General features: G+C 43.1%; 1 protein-coding gene and 1 long non-coding RNA gene across 4 annotated transcripts in view; one reads left to right on the forward strand and one right to left on the reverse strand.

Annotated features, from left to right (window-relative positions):
- Positions 1 to 15,844, reverse strand: part of HIVEP2 (HIVEP zinc finger 2) — a 420,117-nt gene that overhangs the window by 102,804 nt on the left and 301,469 nt on the right. The gene's annotated exons all lie outside the window — the stretch shown is intronic.
- The window catches only part of LOC138296203 (uncharacterized), a 48,705-nt gene that overhangs the window by 19,667 nt on the left and 13,194 nt on the right, over positions 1 to 15,844 (forward strand). The window contains exon 3 of one of the 2 annotated variants that reach the window (XR_011203788.1): positions 1,899 to 2,079. The exons of the other annotated variant lie outside the window; for it this stretch is intronic. This is a non-coding gene — a long non-coding RNA (uncharacterized lncRNA). Of the gene's footprint in view, positions 1 to 1,898; positions 2,080 to 15,844 lie in introns of those variants that run through there. 2 annotated transcript variants of the gene reach the window in all.

The raw sequence follows: 15,844 nt of genomic DNA on the forward strand, positions 1-15,844 counted from the left end.
CCTGATAGAGACAGGGGTCGGTGGTCCCCAGAGGAGCTCCAATTACACATCAATTGTCTAGACCTCCTGGCAGGCTCGTTTGCTGTGAAGACTCTGTCCCCTCTAAAGTCGAATTGTTGTATCCTGCTAAAAATGGACAACATTTCTGCAGTGAGATATATCAACAAACTGGGGGGGACTCGATCCAAGATGTTGGCGGGGAATGCAAAGGATTTTTGGCATTTTTGCCTAGCTCCCAAATCTCGATTACAGCAGAGTACATTCCGGGCAAGGTGAATGTAATAGCGGACTGGAACTCTCGGTATCTGAGATGCCAGCGATTGGAGATTGCACCCCAGGGTTTTTTAATGTCTGAACCGTCTTTGGGGTCCTTGCACAGTGGATCTGTTTCCATTCCGCCTGAGTTCTCATCTTCCACGATTTTACAGTTGGAGACCAGATCCGATGGCCCTAGTGTCAGACGCCTTCCTGCAATCCTGGACGGGGGAACTGAGTTATGCCTATCCTCCTTTTTCAATGATTCACCGGGTTCTCTCCCTGGTCCTTCAACAGAGTGTAGAGATGATATTGATAACCCCATGCTGGAAAGCCCAATCTTGGTTCCCAGTAGTATTGTCCCTGAGTTGTGCAGCTCCGGTGTAAATTCTGAATTCAATGGATTTCTTATTGGATCCTCTGAGACAACCTCATCCTCTTGTTCTGGAGGGCAAGTTGTCGCTCATGGCTTTGAGAATTTCGGGCTCCCAGAACAGCTGTCTGAAGTTTCGGAAGACACTAGGTTCTTCCTCTTTCAAACCTTGGCGCCTTGTACACATAAGAGATATGCCTCCGAATGGAAGCGATGGTTGGATTGGTGCAGTCAAGGGAGTGAGGATCCCTTGGGGGCGTCAGTGCAAATGATCGCACATTTTTTGTCCCAGTTAGCGGCGCAAGGATTTGCTTACAGAACGATTAATAACTTCCGTTCTGCCATTTCGGCTAAACATCCTCGAGTTGAGGGTAAGCCTATTGGAGAACATCCTTTGATATGTAAGCTTTTATGTGGTATACAGTTAGTACGTCCTCTTCTACAAAAATATTCTGCTTTATGGGATGTAAATAATATCTTGAAATTCCTGGTTTCTTGGCCAGCTAATAAGGGTCTATCAAGTAAACAGTTGTCTGCTAAACTAACTATGTTACTTTGCCTGATTTCATGTCCAAGGGTATCAGACGTTAAAGCCCTGGATATCGCAGGTAGAGTATTTACTCCTTCTGGAGCTTCTTTTCAGATTTCTAAATGAACGAAATCACATTCTACATGCATTTCTTATCCAAGTTTTAGTGATAATTCTAAACTTTGTGTTGTGAATTGTTTGAAAGTTTATGAAGAAGTTACTTGAGAATTGAGGAGAGATCATTCTGGACAATTGTTGATTTCATCTTCGGCCACCTTAGCTAGATGGGTCAGATGGCTGTTGCAGGAGGCAGGAATTGATATCTCTGTTTTTGAGCCCATTCTCTTAGAGGAGCTATGGCTTCTAAAGCTTTTAATTCAGGTTCTAGACTTGAAGACATTATGACTGCGGCTGATTGGTCTTCAGAATCTACTTTTAAGTTATTTTATCATAAACCTATTGTGGATGTAGCTTCTGGGGTAATTGCTCAGCTTTAAACTGGCATAATCCGAAGCCTCCGGTCCTGACGTAGAATCCAAAATGTTCTAGCTTACGCAACAAGAATTTTCAATTCTATCAAGGACGCGGAGGCATGGATTATCCCACCTGTGTTTTGGTAACAATTTAATGTAAAGCTGTATTTATGTCAATTACATTGATATTATAATGATGTGACCCTCCCTTTTTTAAAATTGTTAGATTTATTAAGATATGGTATTACGTAAAGTTTTTCTTTTTCAGACAAGAAACCTACGTGAAAGAATTCCACTGAGACTTGACTGAGTTCTTCATGGAGTGCTGTTCGAATTAAGTTGCACCGTTGTGCTGTTCAACTACAGCGTTTGGGATTCCCGTGGTTCGACGACTCGAATTCTCTTAGCTGATGGTTCGTCTTTGGTTGCTGGATATTAAGCAAAGAAAGAGGAAGGACTAAGGTGTTAAGGACATATGGTGGGCCCTGATTGGGGGCCATAACGAGGCTCTTTAATATTGGGAAATGTAGTTCTGTTTTTCTATTGCCTGCTGTGTGTTGAGAGTAAAGAGTGAGATAGCATAATCCTCGTCTCCATGTCCTTAATAGAATTGAAAATTCTTGTTGCGTAAACTAGAAAATTTCTGATTCATTGTTTATGTATAATATGTGTGTGATGTAAAGTGCTCCGATACCCTATCCTGGAATGAATAGCACAATAAAACAAATACATGTGAGAAAGGGGCTATGGAGAGATAAGGGGCAGTGGTGTAGCAAGGTAGTGAGGGAATTCCTGGAGAAGGAGGTTATGGGGGGGAGGTACCAAGAAAAGACTGTCACACTGGGTGCCTCCAGAAGTAAAGCAGGCCCTGCTTTTCACCATTCCTTGGTTTGCATCTTACGCATACGATGAGGCCTAAGTTAGGTGGCAGTACAAAAGTCTGGTTCTGCATCATTAATACCTTTTAAGACCCTAGACACCATCCTGTGCACAAGCAATATCTACTTTCCAAGCAGGCACAGTCTCACTATTTCTTTGAAATTACATTGTTCGGCTTACCGCACCCTCCCTCTGTCTGACTGATGCAGGTGATGCAGCCTTTCACCCGTGGTTTGCCTCAGTGTATTTATGAGGGAAATAAATCGGGAGAACTTTTCCAAACAGTTCGATGAGACTAACTCTTAATTTGTGTAATTGTTTAACGGCGCTCAGCACCTGCACTTAACTCTAAACACCTGCATTTATTATCAGTCTATCACATGGTGGTGCAGTTCATCTTTTTTTGAGCAAATCAGTAGACTATTACATAAGAATCAATATGCTTTAAAATTGTGACAGAACTACCACTTCCAGGCCACGCATACAGCTTGTGATGACCTGCTATAGTCTAAAACGTTACACTTGTATGAGTGTGATTGTTAGAAAGCTGGCATTGGCATTGGTCATCAGTGGCAGGTCTTGTGGGTGATGCATGCTGCAGTGGACTCCTGAGAAACGTCTTGGGCCTCAGCACTTATATTTCTACGAATTAAGTACTGGGTGAGATTATGTATGGTCAAGTGTGGCATTGGAGGAAGCATGGGTACATATATATTGGTATTTTTACAGCACAAACATAGTTAAAGAGCAAGCCAGCACTATACGCTATTACATCTTTAAATTACACCATTACGTTATGTGCCTGATAGTTTCACTTTAGGCACAGGGAAAATATAGGGATCATTTCGAGAAGCATATAGCCCTTCTGCCAATCCAAGGTTCTCCCTCCCAATTTATAGCTGGAAGAGCCACAGGATTTCTGCTGGTGGAGCCTCGGCTGGCGTTCTAGGTGGAAACCCTTGACCTAGCAGTCCATCCACCACTGGAGAGCCAAGTCAAACTGACAGTTCCCCCAATACTATTTATGTTTGGGTGTTGACCATCCCTGGATTTCCCAGCCAAGGAGTATCAAAGTAAGCACTCCTACACACCAGGGTAGTTGATTTCAAAAGCACACATAAGAAAACACCAAGCTGACTAAAAATATGATCTGCCTTCATTGCATGTGTGGATGAAGTGAAGAAGTAGAGTAAGGGAGACATTGATCTCTAATTATGGCAGTCGGTCCTATTTCAGGATAGCGACAGCCAGACCCCCAAAGACCTCATGGGCTACGGACCCGCTCACCAAACTATAAACAACCCTCTAAGTGATTTGTCTTGAATAAAAATAAAATTGTGATGTACCAAGAACCCAGATAAAGAATCATCCAAACAAAAGAAGCTGAAAACACACAAGCAACTTATCTCTCTTGAACAACATGGACTTCAACATTACATTTACAATATTTATAATGAAGTGTAATGACCAGGAGCGGCTCCTCCATGAGGGCCGAGGAGCGTCACTCCCCGCCAGCAGCGACAGCTGCAAAACTTTTACCAAGCAACAATAAGGAACTGTGTTTATTATCATTGTTTGGTAAAAGGGCGGGGCCACTGGGGTGACCAGCAGTGAGGGGCAGTGCCCATGTGTGTTGGACGGCTGTCTCGGGCCAGCCAAACACACATGCGCTGTAGGCTTTCTCCAGCCCAGCAACATAGTTGCTGGGCTGAAGAGTGCCTCCACATGCTCCAAGTCTGCCGGGGGCACTCCCAGCCAATCCCGACGCTGCTTTGAGCAGCATCAGGATTCGCCACAGGGTAGGATGGCAGCCTGTGCCTGCAGCGAGGAGAAGCAGGAGCGGAGCAGCACGCAGAGCTAAGGTAAGTGTTTTTTTATTTTTATTTTTTCTTTTCTTTTAATCCCCTGCTCGCCGCCCCTCCCCGCCCCTTCTACTTGCCACAAGCCGCTCCTGGTAATTACCTTTTTGATAGAGTTTGACTTTAACCATTAAGGCACACTACATTGTCAACATGAGTTGGAACCACGAATGAGGAAATACATTTTTGTCAGAACTTTGCATTTTTGCTGATTTGTATCATCTTACTGTGGCGAGCTAGAATATTTGTTTATGGGTGTGAGAATGTTGATGAACGTGTTGAACCAAGAAAGGTAGGACAGATAGACACTGCAAACACTCCATTGTAAAGCTACCTGGAAAAATTGATCTTGAGTCAAGCGCTTGTTAATGGCACTTGAGTTTGACGGAAATTCAACTTCCATCATATCCTAGCTTTCGGAGTTCGATAGCTTATATCAATGCATTTGATAAAAGGACCACTTATGTTTAGTATTTAAAAAAGGATAAATAAAGTCCTTCGCAAAAAATTATATATTATATTCTATTATATCATACTATTTTAGATTATATACATTTTCCATATAAGAAGGCGCCAAATCAGGAGAGATTAGGGCATGATATTTAAATAGATTGAAAGTATAGTATGACAACATGACTCTGCTGAGATATTCCTAATGAGATCCCAGGGTAGGGCAGGCACCATGCTAAGTAAAAGTGAGCAGTATAACAAAAAATCACCCTAGGCATGGAAAAACAAGTCAAATAAACTGAATGACTTAGAATAAATAATGTAGGTCAAAACATTATTTCGCAATTCCGGCTTGTGACATGAACGTGCAATGATGTGTATAAACACCCTCCTTACTCAAGTCTCGCTAACAACTTTCAAATAACTAAATGCCAATTATTTAGGTTTTTGGCACCCTTAAGTAACACCCTGCATTAACTTATAGGTTGCAGTTGCCAAGATGTGGTGGATATGGGATCAACCTGTACTTGAGGGTAAATTTTATAGAGTGGGTGTGGTGCATCTGTTTGACGCAGGAGATGCCTTGCAATCCAAACAGCCACGTTGTGTGTTACTCTAAAAGCTTTATTTTGAGATGGTTTATGCAGTGTAAACATGTTTTGGCAAAAGCATGAGGGTAATGGCAGTGATAGAAATACAAAATACCTGGCGGAGCCCTTGGCTTTCGCACTTCATGAATATCATGCGCATAAGGGTACATGTTTTCTGCATTATAACTGGGTAGTGTCAGCCTATGCAGATGATACACTGTTATATGTCCGAAATCTGGAGCGCTATCCCTCTACTGTCGTCAGAGAGGTTGTCCTCTTCGGAGGGCACTCTGGGTTTCGAATTAACTGGGACATGCCCCTAATTGTCCCACTAACTGCGGCCACAACACCAGTACAGCTAGAGTATCCCTTCCAGTGGACAACAGAGCCAGTGCAATTCTTGGGCATACAGGTGCACACTGGCCCAGAAGTGGTGATGCGTGAGAATTTCGGGAAAGCAGTCCGGTGCCTTACGCAGACAACTGACGGCTGGATCCGTCTGCGTCTCACTATTTGGCTGGATTGCCCTCATGAAGATGGTAGTGTTGCCTTGCTTTTTGTTCATGTTCGTGAATATCCCCATGCTGCTGATCGCTGCGGTTTTCTGGACTCTGTGGACCTTGATGATGCGCTTGGCATGGGCGGGCAAACAGCAGCGGGTGCGATAGGACACGCTGGCTCCCTTATGCGGTGGGGAGGTTGAATGTGATGGATCTTGAAGCCTACTATTGTGCTCACTTCTGGCTTTACGGGCTGGCGGATCTCCCACACCTGTGGTTGGAAAGGGATGCTGCTCTCCTACCGTCTTTGCTCCAATATTTGTGCAGTAAGGCTACACGACAATACCACATGGTAGACCTTACTGGTACTACATAATGCCTCTGGAAGAAACTCGTTGATCTGCAGACTGGGTCCCTGCTTTACTCCCCAAGACTACCATTGCAGTGGTGTACATGGTTCCCCCTAGGGAAAGAGAGGGCCGCAGCAGGCACTGTTCAAGGGTTTGGACTATCGAATATGGTCAGTTTCTTTGAAGCGGTCACCCTCATGACTGGGCTCAGCTCAGTGGCCAATGTGAGGCGCCCAATGTCCTAGCGCAGTTTCAGTACTATAGGGCACAATACACGCTGCGTGGTCGGCTGTGTGGGACACTGGCAGAACCCACAGAGTTACCTGCTCTGATATATTTACTGCAAACGACAACACCAAGGCGTATGATTGCAAGGCTGTATGGATATTCACAAGAGGCCAGTCAGCTTAGTGCCACTAAGGCTCGTATGAACTGGCAGGAGGAGTTGGAAATGGTAATTGGTGACAAGCAATGGGCTTATTGCTGCTTGGTGATTAGGTTAATTTCCGTGAACTGCCTGCATCGGCTGATCCACTTCAAATACCTCACCCAGGTGTATTACACCCTGGCTTGTCTATTTGGCTATGGCCTACACAAAGACTCCTACTGTCCGCGCTGAGGCACGGAGAGCGCCACCTTCGCATATGTGGCATGGAATTTCCCTGGCATACAGTGCTTCTGGCATGCTGTGTTCCAGGCACTGGGAGAGATCACATGCAAGATGAAAGTATCCACCCCTCTTTAGTGCTATTAGGCACTATTAGGCTATGATAAAGAAGTTTAGGGGGCCTACAGACGGCTTATTGCATTGGGGCTCTTAATGGTGCGGCACAGAATAGCGATGCATCAGATGAAAGGCCCCCTTCCCACACTGCAAGATTGGCATACTGGCATGACATACTGCAATACTCAATGCTCAATCTGATGCTTATCATGATTCCATGCCAATTTGTAACCGCCTGAAGAATATGTGGGGGCCGTATCAGGCATACCACTTACCATTCAGGAACGATGATGCTGAAGGAGAAGCATAGAGTGGCGGGGTGTTGTCTGAGGTGCTACTGCGTGCATGCCTGTGTGCCTATTGAGGGTATGTCACACTAGCTGTGGTCGTGACAGAGATGGTCCTAGGGTAAGGTGGCAGTCACTTGTTTCGCCATTTGGGTGTATTGGTTAGACTGGTTCTCATTCTCTGGACCCCGTGTGTTATCTAACATGGACACTTGCACTTACGTAATGGGACAAGCCATTTTAATTACTGTATGCCTTTCAAGCACCATTTGGTCCACCTTGGTCACTGTTGGGATCACTGTCGACATGTAATGACTCCTATTACTTTTTTTTTTAACCTTCCCAGTAACATCAGTATATGCCGTCTGTTAATATGAAAAATTAAAATAAAGTTGAAAAAAATACAACATACCTGTAAATGACGAAGCAGGTGCATCAGTTTACTGACGGGTGAACAAGCTTGCTGTCACAATATTTTCCTCATCCTACTCACTACGGGAAACATCATTTAGAAAACATCTCAACTAACACATTTTGTGCAGACTATTCGCTCAGCAAATCACTACTGGTAAAAGTGTCCCATTCTAAACAAGTTTACTACAATACCCTTTATGTTCTGATGTTCAGACACATGAATGAAAGACCTTTGATATAAAAAGTTTCTTCCTCTCTTTCTTTTTTCGTGCAGTAAATGATAGTGTCAGACCCCACAACCAAAGAACATACAGCACCTTTAGAATGGCTTGAGCAGGGGCGAAGCTCACCATGTCACTCTATCTTGTGGAGGGACTAGTATTGTTCCAGTTGCTTAGTAATTCTCTTGGAGAACTTTCCAGGTTGGCACGTTAAGGCACTGCATGACCACAATGTAGAGATGAATGGATATTAATCAACATAAGGGGTCCTGCAGTTCTCACCCAAAATGCCAGAATATTCTACTCACATCCATTTTACCAAGGAGCAGTTTTTGAGGAGATAATCAGATAATATGCTAGATATTTAGAGGTTTCACAAAACCTTCCTGGGCAAAATTGCAAAAATCTTTTTTTTCATTTTAATCACAACATATAAATGACATCATGTGTGCATCAATGAGGCCGTTCTCCAACTTTAGTTCACAAATTCCACATAAAATGCATCCAGTTTTATAGTATTCCACCCACCGATCTACAGGCATGTTTTATGGTAAGAAGATGATGTATCAATGACTGAACTAGTATGCCTCAAAATGTTTTTCTGTTGTCTACTGATTGTTGTTTGCTGCCACCAATTGTTGTTGCATTTTATGTGTGCAAAAATCAATAAAAAGATTTAAAAGAAAAATTACACTATTCCCATTGCTCAATTGAAATATACATATGATCTCAGATACCCATCAAAATAATTTGTTTGTCTTCCATATTTGATATGAAAACTTATGGTTTGATTACGATCTTGGTGGATGAGCAGATATCCCGTCTGCAGTATTGCAAGTTCCATAGGATATCATGGAACTTGTAATACGGATATTCGTCACGTTTGTGATGGAGTAACTCATCCGCCAAGGTGTAATCAGGCCCTTAGGCTTGAGGCCTGCAATACGATTCGGATGCAAACAGCCAACACGCTTTCATGGGAAACACATTGCGTCATCAGGGCTACAAAATAATCTTTTTGAAAATGTCTTCTTTAAAGTTATAAAAAATTAAAGGAAGAAGGTACGAAGAAAGGAAAAACAAGAACAACAGTATAACATACAATACTCTGTGCTAAACTTTAGTTATATAATATAACCGACTAGGGGACTTTAAATCAAATAATTTAATAGCCAATGATCCTTGTTGAACTTTCGTTTTGTAGCACAGCTACCAATGGCAGATGGCCATATACTGTTTCCGACAGTGTTAGTTGAAATATATATGACTTTTATGTTGGACTTCACTTCCAGTTTTTATTGAAACTGAAACAAATCATTCCGTCTATATTTGGCCATAAAAAGCAACAAATTACCGTATCCTTTTTTCATATTTGTCTTGACAACCTCTCTTGCATACGGTGTATATTTATCTTCCTAAGTATTTTGCATTAACATCTGCTGTTAACACTGCATGGCAAGTGGTACAGTAGGCCTGTGACAAGCACATGCGAGCATTTGCCGATGTACATGGCAATCCTGCTGAGTAATACTTGGATAAGAAGCACCCTATGAGTTTGAGTTTGTGGTTTCTAAAAAGAGGTTTTCTAACCAATATCTTTGAAACAGTGCTTTTAGACTAGCCATTGCACCCCTCTTGTAGAACAAACATTGGCAAACCCTGTAGTACTCCAAAGCCAATAGGTCTCACCTTCCAGAATACTGGCATTACCAATGATTTTAACCCACTCTGCATTGCATCCCTAAATCTATGCAGCATGGCAGAAGATTTTTTTTTAAAGTTTTTCACATGACCGAAAAGAAAAAAAATGTCTATGTCATTTTGTGTGGTTTGCACGCCTACAAAGTGGCTCAGTTGCTTTTTTCTTTTTGGTGACTGATCCAATTTGGATCAGTAACTTTAGTAAATCCGCCTTTTCTATGTGGGAATGTTTTTTCTTTTTGTGGGACCCTATATTTTTGCTGGCTGTAGAACACTGTGCATTTTAACCCTGCAAACCAGTGATAAAGTTCTTGTGCTTGGTAGAATTGGGATACTCCTAACTGGCATAAATATTTAACCTATCTATAAGTCTGTACTCTACGTTACAAAGTGTACCCAGTGCCTGTAAATTAAATGTCACTATTGGACAGCAGCACCCACTGTTCTATCTACTCCAGTGACTGTGTAAACATGACTGATTCCTACTCCATGTATGCTGGTTGTGCAAATGTGGCCTGTCAAATTAACCCCTTTTCACAGGCCTAGAGCTTCCTTTTAAATGTTTATAAGCCACCCATAAGGAGGTTCTATTGCCCAAAAAGCAGGACATGTAAAAGTTTAATGTTACACATGTCCCTACAGTGAAAATGCCCAAAACCTATATTCACTGCAGCAAGGTTGGCTGTTCCACAGGAAACTTCTGGGATGAAATATTAAACACTAATATAGCATCCCTGGAATTGGATAAGCTACAAAAAATACTTCAACATTTTACCTGTTTATAGCTATTAAAAATCTATTTGAATTGTGAAGGTGGGTGTTTACCAAATATTAAGGAACATCAGTTTTTATAATGTGACCTATTTCCAGCCTGAAGTTCCTGAAGACTAGTTTGCATTTTACTCTCTCACGTCTGCCAGTGAGTAATTATCATCTGAATAGGTGTGAATGGTTTCGAAATGCCTCCTAGGAACAAACAGGAGGAAGGCCTGAATGGACCAAGGATGACCCCTCTGAACCTGACAGAATATGAAAGTTGGGGCTGGAGAAATCTTTTTTACATTAAAATGTAAATTCCTGCTTGAATGTCAAATCTGCTGGGTTTACATACAACACCTGGGTTGCACTTCAAAGGATGAAACAGGAATGCCAACACAATTCTTGTGTTTCCACGGTCTGGTTGAGGAGACCCGACCTTTTGTTCTGCCAGACCTTTATCTCTGGGTTTATTTGGGATACTTTGTCTGCTTTGAACCGGATTTTAGAATTAGATGTGGGAGGACTCTAGGATTACCATAGTACACTTCCCACACACACACCCAGCCCTCAGAGCCCAAGTTTATTATGGCTGAATGGTTGTGGCATCCTGAAAATGCTCAAAGGGTAGGGTAGACCCTGGAACATTTACTCCATTGGTTAGGGCATCCCTAGGGATTATTCCCACCCACTAGCTTGTGGCAGGCATAAATGTAGCATCACCTGGCAACCATTTCAGAACTCTCCTGGGCCAGCAGGTTCAATCCTCAGGCCTTTGATGTTTAATGGATGTGAAATGTCAATGTTTTTACTAAAACTAAAATCCATCCAAAACTGAGGTTGAATATTGCTTGTCGAATCTGCAGTGCCACAATAATACTGTCTTTTCTAAAGGTTTGCATAATTAGTACCAGTTTAACTCCTGAACCAGCAATCAGCAGCTGCAGGGCATACAGTAAAACTTCGCAAATGATCTGCCACTATGCAACATAGCATGTGGCAATTTTTTTAGTATTTCTTCACCTGCTTTGCTAAAACATTTTTAAAATTATGCAGCTGCCATATGTGGCAAGTGTTTGCAATGCAATAAGTCTTGTGTTTGCTGGAGTTAAAGCTATTAGTATTGTAAATTTCTAACAGGAACTTTCTTGCCATACAAACTGAAAATAAAAAGTAAAACAGTTGACATAAACGTGGGATTCAAATCGCCACCTTGAGCACAAAGGATAGAGACAAAGGGAAAAAGAAGTTTGCTTGCAATCAAAGTTATCAACAATAGTGCAATTATCCATGTAACAGGGTCCATGGCCAAGGTGATAACAAAACCGCCCTAAGGAGGGACAAACGTAAAGCAGTTACCAACGAAAACAAAGGATTTTTGAAAGGCAAGCCCACGACCGAGTGATACTGATGGGTGTGAGGTAGGCGTGGTTAAAAGCCCTAATACATACCAAAACACCTCGGAAAAACATATTCTAGTGGTTCTGCAGTGCTTTCACTCGCTCTTAAATTCTGCTTCCTAATTTAGCCCACTATAAAGCAAAGGATGGTGGGCCAGTGGCCGGAAACACTGAGTATGATGCGGCTTGATGTAAATCAAGGTCTTGGCTTAATATCAACATCTGAATTTGCCAATATTTTTGCTTGTGGGTGCAACAGGCCTAATACACTCGGTGAACAGTGTGTTTATTTTGGAAAATATCTAAAATGGTGGCAGAAAAGAGGTCAAAACTGGGACCCCTGGAACTAATGACTGGATAATTGTATTTTTAAGCGCACACTGCTCACAGTGTTGCCTGGAGAATGCCTCGCAGTAGACGCTGTCTCAGCTGTTCTCACCCGGCTGGCACGCCGTCTTCGGAATCAGCAGTCGAGCACGTCGGTGTACATAGACTTCAGGTAAAGGCTGGGATGCCTCGCCCCACTGATGGGGATTACCGCCTGCCCTGCTATTTGTCTCTTTCTGGACGCGGTTTGGCTGCGTGTGTAACCTCCTCACAAAGGAGGGTTGTTCGGTTACGGGACGTGCATTGCCAAGGGCGCGAGGTAAGCTGCGCATTGACGTACATCCGCATTGTGCCGAATACGAGAGGAGCAGTTTATGTGTCCTCCTACGCCAGCAAGTGTTTACTAGCTCGGTCTTCTTATTTCGCTCCTTTAGCCATGCAAATTCTCCCCTTAGAACTCGCTGTAAAGGGGATGTTTATAGGTCAAAAATAAAGTACTGATATAAATGTTAGTTGTTAGTTTTAGTATTGTTCTTTCTCTTATTGCGCTCCTATTTTATTGACTCAAATGCAAAATTGATTTTCCTTTCGGATTTTCTCCTTCCGACATGCTTGTTAGCTCCGTTCTTTATAGCTTTAGACTTCCGTCATTTTCTCTTTTGCTTGCTGATTAGGTCTAGCATTAGATAAGATGCTATTATTTTATTAAAACACACGCACACATACACATACCACCCCGCCTCTAATTTACTTATTACAGGTGACCATCTCAAGGTGCCTACAGTAAAGAAATGAAAGCTGTTCAACTGTAATATCCTGCACCTCAGCATAATTTAAACCTGCTTTACAGTAACGTGAATCTAATACCTTTTTGCCAAACATTAATAACTGCTTTTTGATGTTTTTAATTTTACGTTATCTTATAAAGGAATTCAGCCTTAAGTCTTGTGCATGTGTGTGTGTATATATATATATGATATATTTTCACTGAAAAAAACAAAGGTTACAGGGACGTTATAGTTAGGAAATAGAATTTTAAAAAACATAGAAATTCACTTAAAAAAACAAAGGTTACAGGGATATTATAGTTAGGCTCACATTTTAAACGTACAAAACCATAGAAATTCACCTGTTATAGCTATAGTTTTCTCAAATAACTATAACTCGTGCCCTAAGGTAACAATAACTCGCGCCCCCGCCATGCACATTGTTTTTGTAAATTTTTTACCGCAAATATTAATTGATAGTATCAATGATGTTATCAAAGATGTCATGTGTGCAGTAATTTGTGGGGTAATTAGCAGTGACTGGCGAGGGCGTGAGTTATAGTTACCTTAGTGCACGGACCTCCTTCATTCTTTTTTTTAAAGTCCTGCAGGAGGTGGTGGCCCCTGGGGCTGCAGGGGGGGCGTGGCCCCCACATTATATCTCCATAAAGCCCTGGGGAGGAGCTGGTCCCTTAGGCTGTGGGGGGCATGCAGCACCCCTGCATCATACTTCAATAAAGCCCTGGGCAGATGGTGGTCCCCAGGGCTGAAGGGGGACGCGCGGCCCTCCGCACTTAATATCATGAAAGCCCCGGGGAGGTGGTGGTCCCAGTGGAGGGGGTGGGGGCAGCCCCTCACATTAAATTAACAATTGCCCCTGGACTTGGCCCGCTCGGGGGCTTCAGGTTAAAGAAACATGGGTGGCCACGCTTTGTTTTTTGGGGAGTTTTTGCCGAATCTGCGGGGAGTCACTGCGAAAATTTAAAAAAAATGCTTTTTAGCTCTGGGAGCTCCCTCTGGGACTCCAGCACCAGAATTAAGGGGTCAGGGTGTCCCTACCCTGGATCCTTGTTTTTTGGTTTTGTTTTAACTTTTTTGTGGGACTCGGCTGAAGCCGAGTCCCTTTCTTCCAAATTTGATGTAATTCTGTCCAGTGGCTCAGGCTGTAGCCTTGTTCAAAGGTCCTATGGGAATTAACATGGGAAATACAACTTCTTTTGTCATCTTTTTCTTGGTGCCCCGCTTGATAGATTACCCCGAAACTTTCGTGCACAACAAGAATCACCAGGGCACTTTTTTTGGAAAATTTCATGAAGATTCGTCAAACTGTGCCAAAGATATAGGCAAGTCAAAAAACACTTTTTTATGGAAACATGGTTCTAACTATAACTACCGCCAAACAAAGGTTACAGGGACATTATATTGAGGTTCTGAATTTATACGCAGAAAACCAGAGAAATTCAACTGTTATAGCTAGAGTTAGTTCAAGTAACTATATAACTATAACTCATACCCTAAGATAACTATAACTCGCGCCCACTGGGATTGACCTAAGGGCCTGGCCGCAGTGGCCAACCACGCGTAGGTATCCCAACCAGCGCCATGCAGGGCCTCCAGGCCAAATGGACAAGGCTTCTAGGTCATTTTGCGCATTTGCATAGTTGTAGCATTTAAAAGGGAGACCAACATGCTCTGTTCTCAACAGCAGATGACAAGAAAAAACCCACTTATCACATCACAGAATATATTGCGCTCCAGAAGAGCAATGATGCATTCACCTCCATCAAGGATTTAAGATCATTTTTGAAGGTGGACCTGCAGAGAAAACACACTTGCTTTGGCTTGGCCAACAGCAAGAAGTTAGGATGATTTGTAATCTATGGAAGCGGAGCTTCAACTGGGGCGCCTGCATTGTTTATATTTGAAAGTACTTGCCATTGAGCTTTAATTTCTGTGAAATGGGCATCGATGCCAGAATGCATCCTGGCCTGCTTATTTATCCAAGAAAAGGCCACAGTTTTGAGCAAAATGTCTTCCCAACTGAAGTACTTTATACTGGCTAATTAGTAAGTGCTACCTCACTGGAAAAATGTACAGTGCAAATTCTACACTACAGCTGCATAAAGGGCCCTGTGGGAAGGTCTCCAGTGACCTTGTGTGTCTGTAATTTTGGAATGTGATTGTTCCTCAAGCATCTTCATAAGGAAATCTGCAATAACATGAATCTTCGAGTGGAGAAGAGGACGAGACTACAAATAGTTGAATCTCCACCAAACAAGGGTTCTTCCTGTTAATTATATGTAGTAAGTGATCCTTTGTTTGGTGGAGATGTGCTCATATTCCTCTACATCAAGACTGCATGTTGAACACGTTTCCTGGGAACCGCAAGGGGAGCCATGATGTCCCCATGGTCCATGCCGACTCTCGGCCTTCAGTGGGAGCCAGCATTGCTCACACATGCAGGGTGTAGCTAAAAATGCTGCTCCCTGCATGCAGGATCAATCCTTTCACTTGATGAACAGTCCACTCCCAGCGAGCAGGAGCAGTTTTCCTGCTCCTGCCTGCTGGGAACAGATTTACAGTTTGCTCTTGTTTGGCAGGAGCTGTCAAAGTGCCCACCAAGCGGAAGCAAACTGTTATCTCTCAAGAGTGGGCACCTCAGGAGTTAGGGAGCCGGCCTTGTAGGGGGGGGTAGCAGACCCAAGGGCCATTAATGGCTTCATGAAGAGGGCACAGCCCCCCTCCTTCATTTTGCATAGGGCCATGCCCAGAGAGTTGATGGTACCCTGGGGTGGAAAACGGCCAGTGAGGAAGGCTGCGTGCCCCCTCCCCTTTTTAGTAGATCTGTGCCCCAGGGAGGCGGTGGTCCCCACAGCAATTTTAGTTGCAGGAGAGGGGTCCACATAGCCCCCTTCATTTTTCCCTGACAAGCCCTGAGGAAGTGGCGATCCGTGGGGCCTCTAAAGGCCTTTCAAAAGGGGGCTGCACT

Source organism: Pleurodeles waltl, chromosome 5 (genome assembly GCF_031143425.1).
Source record: "Pleurodeles waltl isolate 20211129_DDA chromosome 5, aPleWal1.hap1.20221129, whole genome shotgun sequence".
Lineage (NCBI taxonomy): Eukaryota > Metazoa > Chordata > Amphibia > Caudata > Salamandridae > Pleurodeles > Pleurodeles waltl.